Source organism: Xenopus laevis, chromosome 9_10L, assembly GCF_017654675.1.
Source record: "Xenopus laevis strain J_2021 chromosome 9_10L, Xenopus_laevis_v10.1, whole genome shotgun sequence".
NCBI classification, from domain to species: Eukaryota; Metazoa; Chordata; class Amphibia; order Anura; family Pipidae; genus Xenopus; species Xenopus laevis.
Genome location: NC_054387.1, coordinates 82,710,896 through 82,725,876, shown reverse-complemented (window position 1 = coordinate 82,725,876; position 14,981 = coordinate 82,710,896).

Genomic DNA, 14,981 nt, shown 5'->3' with positions numbered 1-14,981 from the left:
TGGAAACAAGTATCTTGTGACTTTCATAGATGATTATTTCAGATACACAAAAGTATATCTAATGGAGTGCAAAAGTGAAAAACTGGATAAACTCAAGGAGTATATAGCAGAATCCACAAACAAATTCCAGCACAATCCTGTGACACTAAGATTTGACAATGGAGGGGCGTTCTAGAGGCTATAGCATATCTAAAAGAACAAGGCATTCAACATCAAACAAGTGCTCCATACACTCCAGGACATAATGGTGTAGCAGAAAGGAAGAATCACACACATAGAGATGACAAGGTGTATGCTAAACAATGCCAACCTCCCAAACAAATTCTGGGGACAAGCATTAACCACAGCAACATACCTACAAAACCATCTACCAACAAAATCTATAGCAGCTACCCCTTACAAGCTGTGGAATGGTAAAAAAAACTAGTATAAATCACTTGAAAACATTTGGTTGCAAGTCATATGTGCACATTCCAAGTGATAAATGCCACAAACTGGGAGACAGAACTACAGAAGATTTATTGGTTGGATACAGTGAGCAAAGCTTACAGAGTTCTAAATCCTAAAACCTGAAAAGTGACAGTTAGCCACACTGTATATTTTGATGAGTCTTCCTTATCAAAAGCCATGATACCTGAATCCTCTGAAGAAACAACAACAGTGTCTGTGACAGGAGGGGTAGAACCACTTGCCAAAACAGGTGACTCTATGAAGCACATGATGGAAAATCCACAAAGTACACCTCAACAACCAAATGTCACAGAGGAAACTGAACTGCGAAGGTCAACCCTCAACACAAAAGGGATACTCCCAGATACTCTTACAAAGCTTCCACACAATAAATATTTGAACCAAACTCCCGGGAAGACATCAATCAGCTACCAAAAAGTGAAGCCAAAAAAAATGGCAAGTTTCAGCACAAGAGGAAATTGATTCCTTGAACAAAAATGAAACATGGACTTTGTTACCTCAGGGTCGCAAAGCAATAGGTTGCAAGTGGATATTTAAAGTGAAATACAATGCAAATGGAGAAGTTGACAGGCCCGGATTTGCGGCAAGGCCGCATAGGCCCGGGCCTAGGGCGGCAAAAAAATAGGGGCGACATGCCGCCCAGCCGCATTATTGGGACGTTTGCGTCCCCATTCAACTGCACCAGCAGTGCAGTTTTTTCGCCGGCGCACTGGGAAGGTGGGCGCTAGGACCGCGCGGCCGCCTGGTCGGACCGCGCGGCCTAGGGGCGCCCAGAAATTAAATCCGGTGCTGGAAGTTGAGCGTTACAAGGCTAGATAAGTCACCAAAAGGTACTCACAAAAATGTGGTCAGGACTATGATGAAACTTTTGCTCCAGTAGTGAAACACACAACTGTGAGAACACTCTTATGTATGGCAGCCAGCAAAGGTATGCAAGTAAGACACCTAGATGTGAAAACTGATTTCTTTATGGTGAAATTGATGAAGAACTATACATGGAAGATTTTCCAGAATCCATGATCCATGTCTTTACAGTAAGAAAGAAACCAACAGATGGATATATGTATTGATCTATGTGGATGATGAGCTAGTCTGTTATGAGCATGAAGGGAATTCCGATCAATCCTTTGAAATTATCGTGCGGTTAGTGGGATTTGAATGATCGTACATCTTACGATTTTTCGGCCGACATCTGTCAGGAAATTGATCGGCCAGGTCAAAAAATCTTTGTCGGTCCCAGTGCAATCTATCTATGTTTGCAGGGCCAAGCAGGCAGCTCCCCTTTGTTTTCCTGGCAAATTGGTCTTTAGTTGATGGTCAATTTTTATGATCGTACGTACGATCGTTCCGAGAAAATCTATAGCCAGCTTTAGTACAAGAAACATTCTGTCTACATTCCCTTTGACACTTGTTCTTTGTTGGAAATATTGTATGACAATTATACTTCTCAATAGTGTAGTAATAAAATGTCATCTAAACATTTAAAGCCTCTTGTGCAGAATTCATGCTGGTATCATTATTAAATCATAATTGCATACTATGCTAACGTAATCTTAGTAGGATGCAAGCGAATTGCTTTCACTAAAACTAGATTCTCTATTCCTGCATTTGAATCAAGCACCTCTTTTATAGAATCTGAGATAGTATTTGTGGTATTATAATTATGTGTACAGGAATGACTGAGCATCACATGCATGATCTTGAAGACATAAAATATTTCCACTTCTTTAAAAAGCTGAAAGGGTGGACCATATGGCAGGACAAGCACAAGATAAGACCCAACAATGGAGTGCTGCTCAACTGTGCCACAGGTTTTTTGTTTTGCTAAGCACAAGATAAGAGTCATTAATTATTATGCTGATTGGACATGAAATGCTAGGTCTGGCACAACATGTATGGGAAAATGAAGAGCACAGAGATACCAGAGTACAGCAGGTTACAGCTGTCAAGAGGGTCACTATCAACTAGAAGGCTTAGATAAGAAGGAAACAATAATATTAGAGAAATTAGAAGCTGGTGGATAGAGCCTAGGATCTAGACATTCTGTGATAGTTTCGCTTTGACACCCAAACTAACAGCAAAGGCTGTGTCAAGATTTTAACATTTATTTTATGTCTTGCCTGCTCTGTGGTTCCACTTTCATAGCAGCTCCTTTTAAAGGGACAGTATTGGTCTCTTGCAGAGCAGTGCATGAGAGCCAGCAAAGCAGTGCAGTATTTGTGAGATGCTTTATGTGTGTATGAGTCACGCAGTCCAATTTCTAATTCACATCATTTTTCTTCTAAAGACACAAGATACTTTTCATATTTACTGCTTGCTGTCCACCCCCATAGTCTTCCCTGTCCTGTCAAATGGCCTTTCTTTCCATCCACAAGAACTTAAAGCAATACCTGGATTGGTGCCAACAGCCAGCTGCAAAGCATCAGCCTGACACAATAGAGAGGGGGGTGCAGGGAAATATTTACCCCAAGAGAGGGATTTGTGCAGCAAGGAGACTAGTATACAGGCAGACAAAGCCACCCAGCATTGGCTCAACTCCAATATCAGCATCAGGGATGGGAACATCTGCTCTACTGTAGTCTCTGTTCATGTGCTGTAAACCCCAAACCTACAAATGCTACATTTCTGTGCAGCATTTTACTCTATGTGTTTTTTTACTGTAAAGGGTTAAGCTCCAAAGTTAAATAAAGACTCCACTAGATGCACAAAGGATATAAACATAATGCTGGCCTCTATAGCACATTTAATAACAAGTGAGGCAGCTGTTTTCTGGGAATCTTGAGAAAGGTTGAAGACAATCTTAACTGATTCCTTATCACGTGTCATGGGATTGCAGCAGTGTACTGTATGTTTTACTGTATCAAAATGTTGGACTTTAGAACTTGATCAGTACTAGTTACTGGAATCCTCTTTGCGTCTGCCGGTCTCTTATCTCCTAAACTTCTGTACGCAACGGAATTCTCTTGCTCTAACTCTGCCCTTTTCACATCCTGTTTGGACAGAATTTCATTCTGCATAGAAGCATCTTCTCCACTAACAATATAGCCATGTTAGTTGTGTATGCAAGCTCTTCCTTCAGTGCAAGCTTAGATTACCTTGGAGTATGATAAAAAATACAGTGCAATTTCCTACTTCCATACCTGAGGATCAAAGAGAGTATTATCCTTTTTCAGTGACAGATATTGAAATGGTTAAAAAAAATTGTGCATATTGTATTTGGTTCTTCTTCGCTGACAAAACACACATGTCTGAAACTACTCCTTAGGATGAAATACAACTCCTGCTGCAACATTTGGTTAGCCTACATTATATCTTTTTAGAACTGGATCATTTTGCATTAGATTTACAAAAAGTAACTTAGAGTGACTTTAAATGGGTGCAAAGTAGCTATTACTTTCCTAGCAGTAAAAGAGTTACTTGTGTTACCTCTCTTTTGCCGCCTCTCAGCAAAGGTTGTTTAGTTTTAGTTTGGGATTTGAGGACCTTACATGCAGGAAATGAGATGAAATCCAAAACATTCAGTATACAAAATCCCCTAGTCCCCTGGTCCCTGCCAAGGATATTGAGAACAATATTTACATTTGCTTTATGTCAACGGCATGTGTTTCCCTGTAGCATCTGCTTATAAAAGTGCATAACTAATCCATGGAATATATGATCTATAGCCTGAAAATACTGTAGAACCATAGCAATAGAAGCCAATAAAATGCTGCCTTTACAATATGCACTCCTAAGTGTGGGCCAAATTAGACATATTTTTCACCTAGATTTATAGAAGTTCCTCTATGGTGGCATCAATCACAACCTCAGGGTTACTATAGCTCTGATGCTACTTTATGAGATAATGGCTGTTCTGAACAAATGTTGGAGTACAAAGGAGATCTTTAGAACATACTAAGGATGGAAATGTAAGCAGCAACTGAGCATATCACCAATATATTTGGTGTTGATTCTAAAGCTGTTACAATTATTGCTTTATATCAGTGTTCTTCAGTTTTTTTTGTCCCTCCTTTAAAGCCTAATGTAGTATTCACCCAGAATTACTCCACAAGTGGCTTTTTAACTTATCCTCCAAGACAGTAAACTTGGACTGCTGACTTCCAGGAAAATCCAGGATACATACCATACGGCACTGCATTGTATACTGTAATGTACAGCCTGTAGCCAGGCTAGACTTGAATCCTGGGGTTCTGTGAACATGCACCTGGATGAGCATTTTATAGTGTTCATTTCTGCCTAGCGAAACTTCGCTAGCACTCTTGCGATTAGGTTAATTTGAATAGGGTGGGTACATAAAAGTCATCTGGATGTCTTTAATAGCAATGTTGGTGCAAATGCTTGAAGTGGCCACTTTTTCAAACACATGTCCAGTGAGCCATAATAAAGACAGAGGAGATCCTCTAATGCCCTAGATATGAGCCCACCCTTAAACAAATGTGGTATGCCCCTCAAATAAGTTTTAAAATTCCTCACACATAAATCTTTATTAGTTTGGACTTTTGAAGGCAATCCCGCTTTAAAAAAAGAAAAGTCACCAGTGTTTTTTACAACTTTATTGCATTTCTGGCATACAGGATATGATGTCACTGACATGAGGTGAAGGTGAAGTAAACTCTGGCAAAAGAGGTAACGTTCAGTAAAATTCACATATTAGTGAATTTGCGGCATCTAGACCATTCAACAGAGTGAAAAGTCGCCTGGCATTAGGGTGCGAACGAACGCTAACGACAGTCTAGCGAATTGTCCTCTACACCTGTTAGTGTCCCTGCGGATGAGATTTCAGGCAAATTGTTGCTAGCGATGGCCACTTAGCCCTTTAGTGATTCTGCCCCAATGACTTTGTGTTCTCTCCTCCTAATCTGTTCTATAATTAGACTCCTAGCTATGCAAGGAACTGTTCTGGCAGCACCCGAGTAGCAGACAGGTACCTACCAATTACCTGGTGCACATCCTGAAACCAAAGGTGACTGTTATAGGAATACGTCTATGCTGAGACCAGGTTCATTGTGATAATGCCAGATTTTAGAAACCCAGATCATGACAGTATAAGTATAAATAGTTTGCTCTGTGCTAGTTGTTGTAATTGTTCTTCAGTGACACCTACACTCCCGGAGCTTCTACTCTCTCTTTCACACCCTGTGAAAGGGGTTATAGGTTCTTCTCTGCACTGCTTCTACCAGTAACTTTATACAAATAAATAAGAAATAAGGTTGTAACAGATATGGGTTTCTGTTAGAGCTTTTAGAGGTGATATAACTGCATTTTAATCTCTTTGAGGTGTTTTTAAAAATGATTTTAATTTTAAAAAGAGGTCCAGTAACCAGTTGGTTGGAAGTATGGCAATGTGGAATAGGAGTGTGAGGTACAGTAGTTACTGCCATGGAACTTTGTGAAAAAGGTGTTTTTTCCATTTGTACTAGACACGCTGTGGTGGAAAACTTGCTCAACATGGAAGGTTACCAAGGAGACCCACTTTTCACTCCTAAAACAACTTGTGGCATAGAATGTGATAATATAATTCCTTATTCTGCCCTCTGTTTGTATATTTATTTCCATGTATTTTTATCATGTTTAATTTAATGTCTTTCAAACACAACAGTCAAAAACAGTCAAATGTTTCATAAAACGGCATGAGTAAGTGCCTTATTACCCCACCTGATTTTCACTCCTATAAATGATTAAGTTTCCTTTGCCCCTGTATAGGTGGAACAATTTATTTGGGATATGGGTGAGTCACTGCCCCTCCTTAATCCCACCCTAAACACATGAAATATTTCCTGGCACCTGCACCCTCGAAACACAAAGCTCCACAGTCTGTAGGGGAGAGCAGGACCCAGGTCTGTCACAGAGTTTCCAGGGAGGCTGCAAAACTAAAAACAGAATATCCCAATAGCACAAGTCATCCATATACCCCTTATTTCCCAACCACATATAGAACTTACGCCACATCGAACAAATGTTGCAGTTTCTAGTAACCAGGCAGAATCATTTAGCAAACATTTTGCTAACCAGGACTGAAGATGCATTTTTATGTTGCATTCATTATTCAGAGCCAGAGGTCCTCATGTGTATAGATTTGCAAAGTATGGACTTGTGTCGATTCCAGCTTATCCCTGTACATTGTATTTATCTCTAAATGAAATAGAAGGGAATAAAGGTTTGGGATCTTAAATGGCTAAAGATATAACCTGTTGTTGTGAAAAAGAACTGCCAACAATAGGCTTTAGGGGTTATTTATGAACACAAGCGCAGTGTGCAAAATGTAATTTTAAATGTAATGTTTTTACCCACAATGCAGCATCTCCCCCAAAATTCCAGTGTAGTTGAGGTTGCAATGGGGCAATCACCAGATGCCCTTGCATTTCAATGTTAATTATACACAACTGCACTAAAAATGCCAGATGCCGTCCTTTAACCGTAATCAAATTCCATCATAAATATAAGGTCGGTGCTCCATTCTTTAGCACAAGTGTGCTACAAAACAGAGTTCACCTTTGTAAATAGTTGCACTGTGCTCACTTTGGAACAGGAGGCGGATGGATTGAGTGGCACGAAATGCAAGTGCAAGCAGCTCTGTTTGAAATCAGTACCTGTAAATAATGTCATATTTTAGTCCAATGATTGTGGGAAAATTGAGGCCATAAATAATCCTTTTTATCATAACTATGTCTATGACCATTAACTATGACCATGTATTTTATTATTTGCTTATTACTGTTGTTGCAAATGACTGTAATGTTTCCTTTATGTTACTTCAATGCAGGTTCAGGTCTAAATGTAAGACTGTATGTTTGATCCTTAATTACTGGACCAGTAAATAAGAAATTCTGTAGAATCTGGAAGAAGAGTTCTCAACTATCCATATACAATGGAGCTAGAATTATTTCATTTACTGATAATAAGAGTGGCATAAAAACTTTACAAGAGTTTCAGGGTTACAATTCAGTCAGTAGTACATCTGTTCCTGATGTTTCAGTGGTCCATACAAAAACCTATGTTACCAACTGGAACCACCAACTTGGGTTGGAATATTGAAGACATGGTGGAGATGATGACTAATGCACAAAACATGTGTCAAGAACAGCTCGTTTTTTCCAAGGTTAATCATACAGGGAGTTCTAGAAAGAATTTTCTGTGGGGACTGTTAATTGCTGACAGTACAAACATAATTTTCTAGGACTTTGTACTGTGTTTATAAATGGTTTCAATAAAGTTCCCACCAATAGTTTTGTGTACCACATACAAATAATAGTTAATAGCCTGCTGACTCAGACTCCCAGTGCGACTCCAACTGTATGTACATTTTGTTAGGAGCCATACTATATGAAGATCTAAAAGCATGGCAATAAAATTGTACGCACAGTTAAGAGAAGATAGAATATGTCAGGGTTTGTTGAACTGGAGGAACCTCAAGTGTTAGACCTTGTTGAAATTTGATTGGGGTCACTATTGCTGAAATCCCATCCTCTACAACAGGGCTGTCTAACTGACCCTCCCTTGTGTGGCCCCCCACCTACCTGCTGTGTTTGCTTACCATGTGTAAAATGTAAATGGTATCACTACAGAGATTAACTGGCCCCTGCATTGTTTCAACCTCAAATTCAGACCACCAAAACCCTGTACTGTTCACACCTGAGACCCAGACTTAAACTGCCCACATTGTTCTCCTGTTCACACTTTATACAAAATGCTAATGGGACCAGCAATGTGTCCCCTACTCTGCCTGCGTGTGCACTGCTCTGCCTGTGTGTGCCATACTCTGCCTGCATGTGCTGTGTCCCCTACTCTGCCTGCGTGTGCCCTGCTCTGCCTGCGTGTGCCCTGTTCTGCCTGTGTGAGCCCTGCTCTGCCTGCGTGTTCCCCTGCTCTGCCTGTGTGTGCCATGCTCTGCCTGCGTGTGCCCTGCTTTGCCGGCGTGTGCCCTGCTCTGCCTGTGTGTGCCCTGCTCTACCTGTGTGTGCCATACTCTGCCTGTGTGAGCTGTGTCCCCTACTCTGCCTGCGTGTGCCCTGCTCTGCCTGCGTGTGCCCTGCTCTGCCTGTGTGTGCTATGCTCTGCCTGCATGTGCCCTGCTCTGCCTGTGTGTGCCCTGCTCTGCCTGCGTGTGCCATGCTCTGCCTGTGTGTGCCATACTCTGCCTGCGTCTGCCCTGCTCTGCCTGTGTGTGCCCTGCTCTGCCTGTGTGTGCCATGCTCTGCCTGCGCGTGCCGTGTCCCCTACTCTGCCTGCTTGTGCCCTGCTCTGCCTGCATGTGCAATGCTCTGCCTGTGTGTGCCCTGCTCTGCCTGTATGTGCAATGCTCTGCCTGTGTGTGCCCTGCTCTGCCTGTGTGTGTCCCACTCTGCCTGTGTGTGCCCCACTCTGCCTGCGTGTGCCCTGCTCTGCCTGCGTGTGCCATGCTCTGCCTGCGTGTGCAATGCTCTGCCTGTGTGTTCCCTGCTCTGCCTGCGTGTGCCCTGCTCTGCCTTTGTGTGCCATTCTCTGCCTGCGTGTGTCCTGCTCTGCCTGCGTGTGCTGTGTCCCCTACTCTGCTCTGCCTGTGTGTGCCATGCTCTGCCTGCTTGTGCCCTGCTCTGCCTGCGTGTGCCCTGCTCTGCCTGTGTGCGCCCTGCTCTGCTTGTGTGTGCCTTGCTCTGCCTGTGTGTGCCCTACTCTTCCTGTGTGTGCCCTTCTCTGCCTGTGTGTGCCATACTCTGCCTGTGTGTGCCATACTCTGCCTGTGTGTGACATACTCTGCCAGTGTGTGCCATGTTCTGCCTGTGGAACATAAGCCTGTTTTTTTGTTCTGGGGGTTTGTTAACATTTGAGAATAAATTATTGTTAGCGGCCCCTGAGGTGTTTAATCATATGCTGGTAGTGCTGTGTTATCCACAGGGGATGAGGAGGCATATAGATTTAAGGGTATGTCTTACTATGACAACTTTTTTCATATATGAGTGATAAGTGATATTCCTGCAGTGAGTACCAACCATTTGGTTTTTTGGTGTGCTACTACAATTAATGTGGATATGATCTTGTGGTAACATGGGTGTGGTTTAAAGTAGGTGCAGTTTAAAACAGTGAGTGGTCAACCCTGGCTTCCATTATCAGCTCTCCACTATGTAGGCTGGAAAAATTTTGGCCTTCGGTACTACAGAAGTTAGACAGCACTGCTCTACAACAAATGTTTATATTAAGAAAATATGTATTCTTTTGTCTTTATACCTTCATATAATTAAAATATGTTATGGAAAACACATTTGAGACAAACAATAGCATGCAAATGTCAGGAGGCAATGCAACTCTTCAGTTCTGGCAGACTATATATAGAGAGAGAACTCCTAGTTCTAGTTTTACTTTGGCTTCTCTAAAATCTCTAACAAACCCTTTACCTCAGGAATAAGTGGGAAGGAAAGTCTTGTTGATTCTGGCACCAAAACATGTTATAGTGAGGAGACATGTGCAAGAACACAGCTTCTACCCTACAATATATCAATTAATCAATTACTTGACCAATGTATTTGGTCAATCAAAATGCTATGGCAGGGCTTGAAAATAATACAATGTTGCCACAATGCCATTTCCACTTCCATTATAAACATTTTAGGATTAATAGTCTACAGGCGGTAGTGCTGTACCAAGAAACAGACGACCACACAAACATGACCCTTTAACTGTCGGGAGGGAATGATCAGGCCTCCATTTTTGTTACTAGCACCTTGACAACTATAAAAGTTTGACTCGGCAAAAACAGTATTCATTTAGAAGATTAGCATACTGTAGGTTTTGGGGTTTGCTCTAAAGAAGAGCAACAACACTGACAAGGAGTTCAAAGTGCCTTTGCAGGAAAGGCACTGACACTAGAAAGGTACAGGTTAGAATAATGTATATATGCTGTTAAAGAAAAGATTCTGTCTAAGCTACATCTTTTAATTGCTAGTTGATTTCAGTAGAGTTCCTTTTATGCAAGTACTGTATGACTCTAAAAAAGGTAGAAATATTTGGTATACTGAACTTACTGCAGCAGCTTATAGATTCAGAATCCCTATAAAAGTAATGATTCAGGCCTTCAAATTTGTGCACAGGTGGTCACCATTTTGTCAGTGACATGCACATGCTCAGTGTGCTGGGCAGCTGATGAGAAGCTAATGTGAGGGGTAGTGACAAATCAACCTAGGCTGTGGGGGGCGGTGCAGTGGACCCATGATTATGCTTGCATCCCAACACACCTGAGATTTTACAGGGGGGAGGGACACCTAACTCAAGGTGGGCATATTGGGAAAAAATCTGCTCATTTGCTGATCTTACAAAACAAGGACATTTTTCCACGTATGGCTAGCTTTAGTGTTGGGGACCTGCATTTCTCATTGATTGGCAGGTCCCATTGGTGGTAACCCGGGTGGTAACCCTGGATCAGAAAGCATTTTGTAGCACAACTAATGCTGAAAGAGGAATATTAATGGACCACTGGTCATGGTCATAATCAGCAGTGACATTTGTAGGATAAAGACAATGGTGATCTCATCAAGACATAGAAACTAAAAGACCAAAGTCCAGTTACAGGACCCAATTATAGTAGTGAGCAGAGAAACATTGCACAGGGACATATGGGAACCAGCTGAACCATCATCACATTTAAGTGCCTTAATAATAAGATGATGAGGACTTTGGAATAGTAAGAACAGGAAAGATGCATCAAAGCTGTGCAGATGTGTGAGTGGGGGTGACCTCATCTACCAACATATGGAGCCTGACGTTCCTCCAGATGTTGTTAAGGTGACTTATTATCAGTATCAGTATCAGATCCTCTAGTGGCTGCTGCCCAATAATATTCTGAGACTAATTTGATTTCCAGTATAACGCTTTTGCCAACTTTGTGCTTTGTTGATATCAAATTGCTTAAGGCTTTTTCTTATTTTATATTTTTGGGTTAGTTATACAGATGCCCTGCCTCATATTTATAGTGGAAGGACGGAACAGTGATTCAGGAGGAGGGGTCACTCCTTGTGTCGTGCAATCTACGCACATTTGTTAAAAATAATGATAACAGGTCCATCTAGGTTCCTGTGCAAATCTTAAAGGAGAACTAAACTCTACAAATAAATATGGCTAAAAATGCCATATTTTATATACTGAACTGATTGCACCAGCCTAAAGCTTCAGCTTCACAATAGCAGCAAAGATCCAGTACTTGTCACAGGGGGTCACCATCTTGTGTGTCACCATCACCATCACATGCTCAGTGGGCTCTTAGCAGCTGTTGAGAAGATAAGCTTAGGGGTCGTTGCAAATTTTCAAGCAGAAAACAAGGTTGGTCTGTAATATAAGCTGATGCTACAAGGCTGATAAATGCATTTTCATGCTAGTCGCACTGGTTTATCTGCTGCCATGTTGTAATTATAAGTATTAATTACTAATCAGCCTTATATTGTGACATTTATATTCTATGTGTACTGTATATTGTGAGTGGACCCCTTAGCTCAGTAAGTGACAGCAGCACAGAGCATGTGCAGTGAATCAGTAAAATAGAGTATGGGGTGTTACTGGGACATCTTTGAAGGAACAGATCTTTACTGCTAAAGGGCTGTGGTTGCCTTGTGCTGATATAGAAGCCAAAAACATAATGTACAACATTTCTACGTGCTTCTTTAGTTATGCTTTAGCTCTCCTTTAAGCTGGCCATAGATGTTCTAGACTAGAAGGAAGCATAATATTAATTCAGATAACATGCTGTGTCTGTTCACTTGCTGGTTCCAGTTCCACTGCACCTAAGCCTTTCATTTATACAAATAAAATGGTTGTTTCCTTGTTCCTGGGTCCTCTAGGTCATTTGGCCCCAGATCTGAAGATTCTGGGTTTCCCTCCACTGTTTATCAATCACTGTAGACATCTTGTGGTTGCATTTGGAGTCGTCCTTCAAAAGGCTTAGTAGCCTAATAAGTAGACAGGTGGCTTATATTATTTAGATCATATCACCAACGTTTTTTTATCATTTGGAAAGGAAGAGCATAAAGGATATTGACTATTACATACTGTATCAACAGCACTGAAGCAGATTAACTATGAACTATGGATCATCTGATAAATATGTAAAAGCAACTACACATTTCTTTGAACTTTTCTTCTCCGTTTTTTTGCTGTTTAGGGCATAGGCATACAGTATGTTTTTGTTGTCCATGCTTAATCTCCTCCAGAGCAGATGGCAAAACAAAAAATTGTATCACAAGGAATGTAAATTACTGGTGATCAAACATAACAGTGGCATTAACTATGCAGATAATGTGATTTACCACTGGCGATTCAGGATCATTGTGGTATTAAGCTATTTTTATAGTGTGTGACACACTGTGTGCCATTGCACAACCTACCTTGCCCCTGTACATGGAGAACAATTTGCATTCTTCTATTTCTTGTTTTTTTTTTAATTAATTAGCTTTTTGTTCAACAGCTTTCCAGTCTAAAATGTAGCAGCTATCTGGTTGCTAAGGCCAAGTTTACCCTAGCAACCAGGCAATGGTTTGAATGAGACACTGGCAGATGAATAGGAGAGGGCCAGAACAAAAAGAAAAGTAACAGAAATTAACGATAATACTAAAACTATAGCCTCACAGAGCAATAGTATTTCGGCTGTCAGGATTACTGACCCCTCATTTGAACGGAGAGGTTGCACTGATCTGACCAATTAAGCTGCAGCCTTTGGCACCAAAAGTTCTTTGCCCAAATTATTCTTAAGGGGAGCGCATGTGTGAATCGAGGTTTAAACAGTTTGCCATTTATGTGACAATAATTAATGGCAGACAGGGTGATCCGTAGCCTGGAAACTTGGAATCAGCCTCCATACATTTCTGTAGCAATTGTCTGGACCTGCAATTGTCCTAGAAACTAAATGGGGTAATTTTGACTGTGATTCAGAATGATTTTGATCTTATTTTTGATTCATCAACCAGGGGTGATTTTTGACTGTTTCACAGTCATTGTAGCAAACATCTGTATGCTACTTTGCCTTAGTACATAATATCTCAGGGTGTCTCAGGTGTACCTATTGAGTCACAGATAAAGTTGGGTGATAAGTTAAGCAGCAAACTAAATTGTTTTTTGTTTGCCTTTTTGATGCCTGACCACATCCCCAAGCCTCCTGGAAACACCCAAGTACTCCTAAAATATGCTCATGACAGGCCAAAACTCTACCAAATTCCTGGCACAATTTCTGACCATTTTGCATGTTTGGTCTCCCATACTGCCATTGGGTACCTGACAGGAATCCCAACCCTGTCTCCCCTTTTGGTGGCCCATTGTACAATATTAATTACAAACTGTTTTTCAGACAAGCAGAGCCGTACACAAGTAGTATTGCTTACTAGACCCAATGCCCCACCAGCACAACCCCTGACAACACCCACCACCATCCCCACCGCAGCCAATGTCACTGCCATTGTCGCTCCCACCCAACCACAGCTGTCACTCACTCACTTGCTTCCACCTTCCATGTCAGTCCCTCTCTCACGTCCACATTTTATGGTGGTTTTGTATGTCTACCGGTTTCAAACCCCACTTGAAGCTGCTTCTGTAACTGCAAGGTTTCTACCTTAATGTCACATAATAAAACTGCCATTTCCTTAATATCACATAAATTGTGGCTTTAATGTACCTAAATGTTATATTATTGCCATTCCCCAGTTTGATCCTCAATTCACACATGTGCCTCCCTTAAAGGGATTGTTTACCTTTCAAACACTTTTTTAGGTTCAGTTGTTTTCAGATAGTTCACCAGAAATAAAGATTTTTATTACTTTCCATATTTTATTTTTGACTGTTTTTGTAGAACTAACATTTAAAATGTAATGTTCCTGTCTCTCATTCTGGCAGCTCATTGATCCAGGTGCAGATCTGTCACAGTTTGCTACATTAGTTGATACATTTCTTAGCAGCATCTTTTGAATATTCACAATTATTGTATCAATTCTAACAGCTGCCTTTATATTCTGCTCAGCAGGGGCAAAGATGAGAAATCAACTAATATATAAAATGTAGAACATTTCGCAGAGTTGGCGACCCCCCCAAGCTGCTTTAGAAAGACATAAGAAGATGAAAATTAAACTTTAAATGTGAATATTAGAAGAACGGTCAAAAATAGAAACTAGTTGAAAAAATATTTATATCTGGTGAATTATATGAAACCAAATGAACTGAGCGTTGGAAGGTGAACAAACCCTTTAAGAGCAATTTGGGCAATCAATTTATGGTGCCAACGGCTGCATCTTAATTGGTAGGATCAATGCAACATCACCATCTATATGATGTCAGCTTATATTCATATGTAACCAATTGTCGTGATGATGATCATTCAGATGGAACCAATACAGGACATTTGAACCCCTTCATAACAAGCAAGGCTTTTGCACGCACTGTGCACTGTAAGAACTATCTGTATACGGCGTTGGTGCTTCTTTATTATCTAGGTTCCCTATGCATAGCTGCAGAGATCAGTTGCCAGGAAACCCAAATATTTAAAGCTCTACAGGCTCTCTCTG